At 41.8% G+C, this 12,381-nt stretch overlaps 1 pseudogene across 1 annotated transcript; it reads left to right on the forward strand.

Annotated features, from left to right (window-relative positions):
• Nucleotides 1–6,847: 6,847 nt before the first annotated feature.
• Nucleotides 6,848–9,550, forward strand: LOC144520468 (C-C chemokine receptor type 6 pseudogene; annotated as a pseudogene). Its single transcript, XR_013502226.1, has 2 exons — nucleotides 6,848–6,911; nucleotides 7,394–9,550. The product of XR_013502226.1 is annotated as a C-C chemokine receptor type 6 pseudogene (transcript).
• Nucleotides 9,551–12,381: the final 2,831 nt, after the last annotated feature.

The following is a 12,381-nucleotide window of genomic DNA, read 5'->3' on the forward strand; positions in this document are numbered from 1 at the left end:
CCCCTACTACATATATTGTATAAAATGAAGTTGCATAATAAACTGGGCCTACATTTACGTGTAGGGCTGCCTAAAGCTTTTATAAATATATTTTTTTGCATAATACTAAGCAATTAAAACAGCCTTATAAATGTTGCCATGATTTTATAAATCATGTTTTCATTTTAAAACATACACGTGGCACAGTGAATCCTCAGGGTGAACTGTATCTGTGGATGGCCTTAGTGACAACTCTACATATAGGCTAGTTCACCTGTCCTCAGTGGGGATTAATATTTGCTAATAATATGTTGGATTCATGTAAAGACTTCAGACAGATTAAAAAAATTAACAATAATTTGGAGGCCCCCTGCAGTGACTCCCCTGTTGAAGATCCCTATATAATATATATAATATAGTCATTTGTTCCTGCCCCTAATATAGCCTATATTAGGATGAACAAACAACCGATCTAAACTTAACTAATTACAGTTGGTGCCTTAACATAACCAAGTAGTTTTGGTGCCTAAACTTAATCAAATTGCGACCGTTTCACAACGTTAACGACATGTTTAAAACCGCGACCGTTACGTTCTCTGGTTTAGATATGAGGTTGTGTTTCTGCCACCGATAGGGGCGCTAATTTATGAAACGCTCCTGTGGGTCATGTTAGAGGGTGGGAATAAACGACTAATATCGTCGTACGGTTTGGAGGACTTGTTGGATGAAAGAGTCTGAATGTTTGACTTGAGTAAATCCTGTGCGGCCTATATCTGCAGCTACACTCATTAGACGCGCACAGTATCTATGAGTTTAGTCATCTCCAACAAACTTTAGTTATCTCTATACTCTAGTCATTGTCTCCTTCTGATCCCCTTTTTGTTGCACAACAGAGTGAATATGACAGCGCAAACAAATGTACAGTAGATTGTGATGTGTTTGGGTACACTGTTAAGATTAGTAAAGACAGAAACACAGATGATTACTGAGTGTGACCTCTTGTAAACAGTCTTTTATTCAGCAGTTTGTCCCTTCTTTTGGCCTTTCTTTTATCTGCTGATTGCATAACTTCTGCCAGACATAAACATAAAATAAAATGGAAGTGAAAGCTTAATTTTACAAGAACGGCTACAAATCTTTCGCCAATGATTACAAATATTGGGCCTCAAAATTTTTTATGTTCTTAATTTGTATTCTTCTTTAATTCAAAATGTTGTTCTGTGAGGCTCAGCAAATTCTCTCAGATACACAAACGTGTTGTAAGTTGCTTGTTTGAACCTGATGAATGCCACCTGTTCATGAGTTCTGTGAGATTGGATCTTTAGCAGAGTCAATGCCCCTGAATTGCTATTCAAGGATACCAGTTTGTTCACAAAAATGTGACCGTGATGCACAGAAAGACACTTCTCAGTCAACTGGCAGACACAATGCACTTCACACTGATACAGTTAACTGTATATACAGTAAGTTTTAATGTAATCTAATCTACGTGGTTTGTAGCTGAACAAAGTGTTTTGTGATGTAATTTCCACTATCAAACCACTTCGTTTGTCTGTGACTTCATAAACGGTTACAAATCACTGTTGGAAAACAAATCTGTTTAATGATGTGGGCGGTACGTCTGCTGTTGCTCTCTAGTGGCCGTAGTAATCATGGCTTGAGCAAAAGAAGTCCATGATGGGAGGTTTTTCATTGTGAGTCGGTGCAATCTTTCTGGAGAGATTTGCAAAGCTAGCTATCTTCCTCCGACTGCGAAGACTATAAGTTTTGTGTTTATGTTGAAAACAAAAACTTTGTTTAGTGCCATACTAGGGAAATGTTTCACACATAAATGTAGATATTTAAAGACTTAAAAAGATATATAAACTTGTATTATTTATTATTATTATTATTATTGTATTTGAATTTGAATGAATATGCTCCTAGGTTTTTGATGTTTCAATGCTCAACCTGAGGTAGAAGCTCTTTGTTTTGAAGTGAATGTGTGAATGTGCCTTGTTTGTTGGTATATCTGGAAGGTCAGGGTTGAACTGTGTGTAAGTTCTCTGTTCAATTAGGGTGTAAAGTCCACACTAAACAATATTTTGAAACTAGTTAGTTTGATACTAAAGTTGTGTTGATGTTTGGATGCACCATGGAGACACTGGCGTAACGTCTACACTAGTTTATATCGATGACGTTCCACTTCCGGGATTGCTCCGGTGGTGCCGGAAATTCCGCCAGATGCCCCTCATTTCACCCAGATGTTCTTTTGCCTTCCTCTTTCTTTGTGTTGGCGTTCTAACCTCCGGTGGATTTATGAGGACTATGGTTAACTGCTCCTCAGATCTCTGCAGGGTAAATCCAGATAGCTAGCTAGTTTTCAGTTGCACAACTTAAACAACTTTTGAACGTACACACGTTCCACCAAAACAAGTTCCTTCCTGAGGCTATTTTGCAGTGGCACCGTTGCTCCATCTGGCGCTTAGCGCTGCCAAGACGATTGTGATTGGTTTAAAGAAATGCTAATAAACCAGAGCACGTTGTTCTCCCATCCCGGAATGCTGTGTGGACTAACCAGACCTTCCTCCACAGCACTGTGGACAAAGAGCTTGCAACGCGAGACTAGTTTTTAACTAAAGTTGTGTTGATGTTTGGATGCACCACGGAGACGTGAGGTTCATCTTAGTTACACTGTCATAAAGTCCACACTAACCCTAATATTGTCTCAGAAAATGACGTTTGACTTCCTGTGGCCAATCAGTCAAAAGCACTAGAGGGAAGAGCGAAGAGGTTAACGGCTAAAAATAGCTAACGTTGGTAACGTTAATGACCAAAACAACAACAAGATGACAACGCTCGCCCCCACAGGGCGGGGTTTATCAGAGACTACCTCCAGAATGTGGGAGGGGAGAGGATGGAACGGCCTGCCAGCTGTCCTGACCTCAACCTCATTGAACACTTGTGGGATCAGCTTGGGCGTGCTGTTCGTGCCAGAGTGACCAACACAACCACGTTGGCTGACTTGCAACAAATTCTGGTTGAAGAATGGGATGCCATCCCACAGCAGTGTGTGACAAGGCTGGTGACCAGCATGAGGAGGAGGTGCCAGGCTGTTGTGGCTGTGTATGGTTCTTCCACACGCTACTGAGGCTCCTGTTTGTGAAATGAATAAATTGTTAAATTGCCAATATGTCTTGTTTCTTCAAACTCTCAATCATCCAATCCACCAAACACCAAACGAGTCAATGGCAGAATAAGCTGTTTGGCATTGGCAGAGAAGATTTGGCAATATTTTCATGGGCGCAACCCACATACTCAGCGCTGCTGCTCATTCCACAAATGCATGTTCCTTACAAATGGGGCACCATTTGAAAGAGAACTAAACAGGCTTTCCAAAGGTATAAGATGTATTGCCAAAAAGCATTGTTACCACAGAGAAATAATCTACCAAACACAAATTTCCTTACTTTTTGTGCAAAATGTAGTTGTTAATTAGAAGGTTATCTAAATGAATCCAAATCTGCTTCCAGCAGGTTGGTAATCCTCTGTATCTCTGCTCGTGGAAAACAAAAGCATGAGTATTAATCAAAATCATCATAGATATCTGTAGGAGTGTGATCCATCCCGGAGAACGTTCAGTTTTCTGGTTATATTTTCTTTCAACTAACACAATAAAGATATTTTTTTGCAATCGTTGCAGCCTTATTTTTTGGCCATTATTCGACAGGACAGCTGAAGACATGAAAGGGGAGAGAGAGGGGGAATGACATGCAAGGGCTGCAGGTTGGAGTTGAACGCTGGCCCGCTGTGTTGAGGAGTAAACCTCTATGTATGGGCACCTTCGCTACCAACTGAGCTATCCGGGCGCCCTGTGATGGGTTTATTGCGCCAGTTGATATTGCGATGACGATAAAAAAAACATTATATTGTGCAGCTCTATAAGGTAGTGAATGGGGAGAGATAAATAATCATTTGATCTCACTTGAATTGAGCCATGAATTACACATATGATGTTCGTCATTTTGCGAGTCAAGAAAGTGTCAATCGAGAAATGAATCGACCGGTTAATCGAGAATGAAAATAATCGTTAGTCGCAGCCCTAAAAAGTAAAGATAAAGAGCAACACACTCTGGCATACAGGAGCTGTCTGCAGCTCTGCTGTCTGATGGGATCTGATGTTTGAACTTGGACAAGCATTATGTCACAGATTTATCTCTGATGTACTCCTGGTCGTGCTTTTGGACTACAGATATCAACATGCATCACCAATATGGGACAAGGACTCTGTGATTAGTCCTTGTCTGTGACCCGTTTCTCTCACATGTCCAGACTGGGTGGCACTAAATGACGTCCTGATCCAGGATGAGTTACAGGAAGGAACACATCAGTTGTATGACTGTACCACTTTAACTGTTATCTGCTATAGATTGGACTAAACCTGGTGTAGTTTACCAACTGCCACTTTGCTTGTTTGAAAGCCATGATATCTCTCTCTTTCTCATGGGTGGACCAAATTCTCTGGGCAGACAAAGCAGAGAAAGGGGAGGTAACCTTTCCCCTTATGACATCATAAAGGGAAGATTCCAGATCGGCCCATCTGAGCTTTCATTTTCTCAAAGACAGAGCAGGATACCCAGGGCTCGGTTTACACCTATCACCATTTCTAGCTACTGGGGGACCATAGGCAGGCTGGGGGAACTCAGATTAATGTTAAAAAATCTCAAAGTGAAATTTCCATGCCATAGGACCTTTAAAACAGAGCCCTGTTCATTCCTATGAGAGTTTCTCAGTGGTCCAAGTCCAACTGTTGCATATAAAATGATACGAATGATCGGCGCTGCTTCTGCACTGAGCCGTCTACTTCCGGTTTAGCGCTCCACTAACTTGAATGGGGATTAAATGATTTAGTTGTGCGTCTCTTCTTGACTTTCCAAATTATATCGGACCGGATTGATCAAATTATGACAGTGGAACGAGTGGTTGTAAAGCTGATGGACGTTAAAGCCAGGCGCTTTTCCTGGGAGCCTGTTTTTTCCAATATACCACCATATGGGTTACCTTGACAAACTGTAAACTGTTAATAAAACCCTGTTTGTCTTACATATAATCTGAGGGGAGGGTTTTTGAAGGGATATGGCTTTACTATACTGTATTTTTATTTAACACTCAACAAGACAGGAGGAAAGGTAGACATACCTACACAACACTGAAGATAGACATTCAGTAATAACGAGAAAGTATATCTGTGTTGGTGTTTATATGTGGCAGTGAATGCATGTGTCACTGCAGCTCCCCAGTAGGGCAGTTTATCTCAATCACTAATGTGAGTGCTCTGTGTCCCACATCAGCATCAAACAGTTGATCATGACACATACTAGGTAAAAGATGATATGGCTGATGTGACCTACTGCAGTTTGTAAGGCTTATCAAAAAGGATATGATGTGTTCATTTTGCTGAACTTATTGAAGAGAACTGTGTCAACTTTGGAAAACATGTTTACAATGTTTGCTGTGAATCTGTTTGTTTTTTATTTATTTATATATAAGAAATACAGTTGTGTTCAAAATATGTGAATTAAAGTGTGATCAGTGTGATTTAAAAAAGTGAATAATGCTAAAAATCCTTAGAATAGCTTTTCATTCCATAATATCAATGCATTGGGAACACCATTATTTCTGAGAACTGCTTCACATCTGTGTTGCATGGAGTCGACCAACTTCTGGCACCTGTGAACAGGTATTCCAGCCCAGGACCATTGAACTACATTCCACAATTCCTCTGCATTACTGGGTTTTGCCTCAGAAACAGCATTTTTTATGTCACCCCACAAGTTTTCTATGGGATTGAGGTCTGGGGATTGGGCTGGCCAATCCATAACATCAATGTTGTTCATCTGGAACCAAGACTTTGCTCGCTTTCTGATGTGATTTGGGTCATTGTCTTGTTGAAAGACCCATTTCAAAGGCATTTCCTCTTCAGCATAAGGCAACATGACCTCTTCAAGTATTTTGATGTATTGAAACTGATCCATGATCCCTGGTATGCGATAAATAGGCCCAACACCACAGTATGAGAAACATCCCCATAACATGATTTTTGCTCCACCATGCTTTACTGTCTTCACAGTGTACTGTGGCTTGAATTCAGTGCATGGGGGTCGTTGGACAAACTGTCTGTGGCCCCTAGACCCAAAAAAGAACAATTTTTCTCTCATCAGTCCACAGAATGTTGCCCCATTTCTCCTTTGGCCAGTCAATGTGTCCTTTGGCAAATTTCAACCTATTCAGTACATGTCTTTATTTCAGCAATGGGACTTTGCGGGGGCTTCTAGCTTTGCTTCACATAGCCTTCTTCTGATGCGCTGTTCCTCAGAGCAATGTCTGGACCGACCCATTTCGCTGAGTATTTCAGTGTGAAATGCACTATAACCAGCATGCACAACATTTGCTTCCTTCCTTCCTTAAATATGGGCCATAACTGACCCCTGTTTCTTCACAGAATCAATCACCTCACTAAGTGAACACAACACTGCTATTATTTTGAACATGCCCATTTCAATTACAGATTCAATTACACAGAATGAGCAGCATTATGTCATGACTGGTGGGTCTGTTGGTTTTCTATGACTCACTTACTAGTAAATTATTTTCCATGTAGAAATATCACTTCTACCAAAAAATTTGATTTATGAGGTTAGTGATGCTGGACTGCTATTACTTTGAACACAACTGTATATTAATGTGGATCTCCTTTTCTGTGTATCACAAAAGATACAAGTGTTAACAACAGCACATTTGCATGAAACCTGATTAAAGTATTGTTTCAATTTCACAATGTGTTTAAAAGCAGCTCAGCTGCCAAAGAAATGTTTCCTCCAGGCTGTAAACCAGTTTGACCAGCTGTCGACATATGATCACTGCCTCACATTTCTCCGCTGGCTTCCTCAAAGGTGCGTGATTGATTTTATGTTTTAAAATGCAAATGTTTACATCTTCAAAGCTTCAGGACTCCAGTTATCTTTCTGATGTGCTGGTTTCTGAGACTGAGATCATCAAACCTCTTAACAAAACGTTAATAACTGAACCTTGTACCTACAGATCGACTTCTTTTCAGTGTCATTTAGTCAACTCCTTTTCCTCTGCGACAATCTGTCATGTCTTTGTACTAAATATGAAGCTACAGCCAGCAGTTGTTTACTGTAGCTTATCTTGAAGACTGGCTGTTGTCTTTAATTTCACCTGCACAAAATCTCATTAAGTAAATTAGAGTAGTGCAGTAAAATATCTTTAAACTTGTGTGTTTGTTTTCCCTTTTTCATTACTGAAAAGCTAAATCTTTCCAACAACACTGATATCAAACTACTGACTCACTCCATCAGAAATCATCACTGCACAGTTTGATGTTCTCTCTCTGATCTGTGAATGTTTACAGTGGAAGAAGATGGGCAACTCAGAGGAGGAAATGTTCTACCAATTAGATTACGACTACAACTACACTGATTTTGACTACCCGATTGAAGAACCTTGTTCATACCAGAACATGCACAGAGTTGAGCTGGTGGTCATACCGTACATCCACATCATCATCTGCATCCTGGGCTTCGTAGGGAACAGCCTGGTGATCGTCACTTATGCCTTCTACAAGAGTACCAAGTCCATGACGGACGTCTACCTGCTGAATGTGGCCATCGCAGACCTGCTGTTCGTGGTGACGCTGCCTCTTATCGTCTACAACGAGCTGTTGGCGTGGCCGATGGGGCCGGTGGCCTGCAAGCTGCTGTGCGGCTCCTACAGCGTGAACCTGTACAGTGGCATGCTGCTGCTCGCCTGCATCAGCGCCGACCGCTACATCGCCATCGTCCAGGCCCGCCGCAGCTTCAGACTGCGCTCGCTGGCGTACAGCCGCCTCATCTGCGCCGTTGTCTGGGCCTCCGCCCTACTGCTGTCCGTCCCAACCTTCTACTTCTACAGCTGGTACCAGCCGTCCCACAGAATGGACACCTTCATGGAAGAGGAGGAGAGAAACCAGTCCTCCAGGCCTCCACAGTACATCTGCGAGTTCAGGTTCACGGACAAAACTACAGCGTTGCATACCAAGATGGCGGTCCCCAGCACCCAGCTGGCCGTGGGCTTCTTCCTGCCGCTGCTTGTCATGGTCTGCTGCTACACCGCCGTCATCGTCACCCTGCGTAAAGCCAGAAGCTTCCAGCGGCACAAGGCGATGCGAGTGGTGCTGGCCGTGGTGGCGGTTTTCATCGTCTGCCACCTGCCCTACAACGTCACGCTGCTCTACGACACCGCCAACATGTTCGAGCTGCAGTCGTGCCAAGACTCGGACATCCTGCAGGCGGCCAAGATGGTGACGCAGACCGTCGCCTACCTGCACTGCTGCCTGAACCCGGTGTTGTACGCCTTCGTTGGGTTGAAGTTCAGAAACCACTTCAGGAGGATCTTCCAGGACCTGTGGTGTCTGAGGAAAAGCTACAGCGCCCCGCCGCTCGGTGAACGGATCCAGCAAAAAAGCAGCTCATCTTTCACCTTGTGAGGACACGCGGCAGGTTCATGTGTCGACTAGAAACTTCCCTCCTTGAACCAAATATCCAGAAAGTTTCCTCCGAGACTCAAAGATCCAGAAAGTTTCCTCCTAGAACTGAAGATCCAGAAACTTTCCTCTTAGACCCAACCATCTCTGGAAAGGTCTGCAGGTCTCTGGAGGTCCAAACCTGACTCTACGCTGTAAATCATTTAGTAATAAATGAGTAGTAATGCTTCATGCTGCAGGGTAACAACATAAATCTGAGGGCTTTTAAGATATGATTTAAAACATAAGACAAAAAAATGCACAAATTTAAATAATTTAGAGCATGGATCTTCAACAGGGGGTCCAGGACCGCTTGCAGGGGGGCCTCCAAATTATTGTTTTTCATAAAATTAAAAAGTCCTAAAATGAATCCAACATATTATAAGCAAAGATAAATCCCCACTGATGATAGGCTTACTGGCCTATAGGTAAGGTAGTCACTAAGGCCATCCACAGATACAGTTCATCCTGAGGATTCACTGGGCCACATGTATGTTTACCTTTCATAAAATCAACAATTACTAGGCTATTTTAATGGCTTGTTATTCTATGCAAAAAAGGTATGTATAAAGGCTTTAGGCTGCCCTTCACGTTATTGAGGGCCCGTTTTATATACAACTTAATTCTATACAATATATATAGTAGGGGATCCCTGCTCTCTCTCTCTCTCTCTTTCAGTTAAGGGGTCCTTGGGTTAAAAACATTGAAGACCCCTGATTTAGAGACTTATTTTGGTTTCTGGTCAAAATTTGCTTTAGATTTTCCAGATGTCAGATGAACTCTCTGTAACCTCCAGCGACGACTGTTAAGATTTTATTCTTCGGACTTTCCTGTTTGACCTTCCCGTGATCATCCTCTTTGTTTCCTTTAGACTTAGTTTCCTGTCAAATTGAAGTGATAGCCGTTTGTTTTTTGTAACATTGAAAGCACAGTAGAGAAACTGATGCATGTAATATTGTTTATTTGTGCAGTGAAGATGTATATGAATACATTTTTGTTTTAATGCAAGCTGGGTTTTTTTATTCATTTATAAAGTCCAAAACAAACACGGGTAAATAGTTCTCTAAACTTGAGACCAACACTGTAATTCTGCGTGTCAACACCAGATGACAGCATCCTCAAAGATTGTGACGAGGTCTCACTCTTCAGCTCTTTCAGGAAAACATGTAATCCTCCCAGATCACTGTTATTTTATCATATATTATAAAACCTGATTCACAGTTCATAATCTTCCGTGATCTGAAGGAAATCGCTTTGGCACAATTACTTAGAGATGGTCCGATACCATTTTTTGCTTACCGATACCGATTCTGATCCATGAACTTGCGTATCGGCCGATACCGAGTGCTGATCCGATACCAGCGTGTCATATATTTTATTATGTTTTAACAGCTGTATACTACTATCCCTGTATGGATGTGATATTATTTCTATCTTTGTTGTCGGTTTGGCTCAGGTTAAACTCTTTCTGAAACATGAACAATGAACGCCCCAGAACTTCTGTTATTCTGCAGTTTGACAGTCAGTTATAACGGAGAAAGAACATAAATAAACTACTTTAACGTATTTTTTCTTTAGGGCTTTATTACGTGGTATCGGATCGGTGCATAAACTCCAGTACTTCCCAATACCAATACCAGCGTTTTAGGCAGTATCAGAGCCGATACCGATACTGGTATCGGTACATCTCTACAATTACTTGTTATGATGGAAATGTTCAGTGTATATTTTAAAACACGCCCCAAAATTCATTTTATTCACGCAAATTCAAGCTAGCAACAATAACCCTTAAAAACTCTTAAAACAACTATATAATATCAGTCCGTTTAAATCAATATGCTGACAGACATAATGTCATAGGAAACAAACATATAAACAAAATAATACCACAATAAATGGGTTACGTTTGGCTAATAAAATGAGCCAAAAATAAATTACAACTTAAATCTATTTTTTTAAATTGTAAAACTGAAATCTGAATTTGTGACCATTGAAAAGAAATAATCAAATTCAGCTTTTAAAATGGCAAATCACAAAATTAATATTTTGTTTTCAAAGAAGTGCAAGTAAAATATTTAGTATTTAAATACCTGTGTCTCTAATTTGCTTCCGTACGGTTGCTCCGTGAAACTGAAATGAATAGGATGTAAAGATACATCATCCTTTAAAGTTGGCTGAAAAGTTAAGCGTGCATGTAGAAGGCACATTTTTATATAAAACATTTGTTGTGTTTATGTTTTAATATGTATGATGAGGGAGGGACAATGTTCTCACAGCGTGAAAGGTCCTGGGTTGGGACTCCATCAAGTATACAGAGTTGTTTCTGTGTGGAGTTTAAAGGTTCTCCCTGTGTCTGTATTCACACCTGTAGTTTATTTGTTTTGGTCCGAATCAGTGGATGAGTTTGTAAACTTGGAGCGATGCCCCCTTGGTCCGGTTTCATTTCACACCGAGAAACATCCAAGCGAACCAGAATGCGTCACTACAAACCACGCAACGTTCACTCCTCTTAAGGCCCGGATACACCGAGCCGATAATCGGCCGTTGGACAGTCTGGCGAGGTCAGTGACTCGAGGCTGTTCGGTGTGTTCTGTGCCGTCGTCTGTTGGAGGGGCCGTCGGCCTTCATTTTGGCCGATTTAACATGTATAATCGACGGGGCGGGCACTGCCGGCAGTCAGACTCAAATGACCCATCTGATTGGTAGAGTGCTAACCCGGAAACGGGGAGCGGAATGAGCGTGACTAGAGTCTCTCAAAATCTGACGAAAAGCTTTTAAACTGAACAGATTCAGCAACTACACGGCCTATTTCTCGCTTAAAATGTTTTCAGAAACACGTTTCGGTGAACTATTTCAGTACAATATGAGATCGTATTCTGAACAAGCCGCCATGACAGTCTGGCTTTGAATTTCCGGAGAAACCAGACCCACGTGATCCGTTCGTCCAATCAGCTGCCAGTTTTCATTTTTGGGCGACAATACAGATTAGCGCCACCTGCTGTTATGGAGACGTATTATATTACTAATATATAATATTATTAATAATATATTATATTACGTCTCATCGCTTTGGTGTGTTCCGAGGCACTTTTTTTTAACCAACTCGGGGACACTGATCAGTCCAACTGCCTTTTCTGCCGAGGGTCGTCCGTCTGGTCTATGTCTCTGCAGCTTTATTGGTCAGATGATTCTGGGGCGGGAGCAAGAAACCAAATACAGGAAGAAGGTCCTGTGTTCTGGACTAGTGCATGTTTCTTGCATCTCCATGGTCAAACCAGCTCATTTCATTTAAATAATCTGACGTTACTACGTCTGCTCTGCTCACGGAGTCTTCGCTCTGCTCTGACGGCGTCTGTCTCCCAACTTTAGGGGCGGCTGGTTTGACCACGGAGATGCGAGTGACAGCGAGCTTGACCGCTGTCTATTTCTGTGTCAGAAACATTGCAAGCTGCTACAGCCATTTAGCTCAGCCTTGCGGAGAACACATAGTTGGCGCAGTTTCGTGATCGCCACAGTTTGTTTGAAAGCGTGCTCCTCATCAAGGAGGTCTTGGTACGCGCGTTTGGTCCACTTTTGGTGCTCATCAGAGCGTGTTTGCTGCATTCACACCTTAAATGAACCGCACCAAAAAACCTTTAGTCGATTTAACTGAACTATATGAGGCCGGTGTGAAAGCCCCTTAATTGCGATTCGAAGTCAGGGCGAGTGTGAATGTCTGAATATCAGCCCTGACGCAGGATTTTTCATATTAGGTATCCTGGATCGTTGTCTCCTGTAATTCAGTCACAGAGCAGCTTATAAAATTCATCACAGGAAGAATGTTAACAAACGCAATGGTA

Source organism: Sander vitreus, chromosome 7 (genome assembly GCF_031162955.1).
Source record: "Sander vitreus isolate 19-12246 chromosome 7, sanVit1, whole genome shotgun sequence".
Lineage (NCBI taxonomy): Eukaryota > Metazoa > Chordata > Actinopteri > Perciformes > Percidae > Sander > Sander vitreus.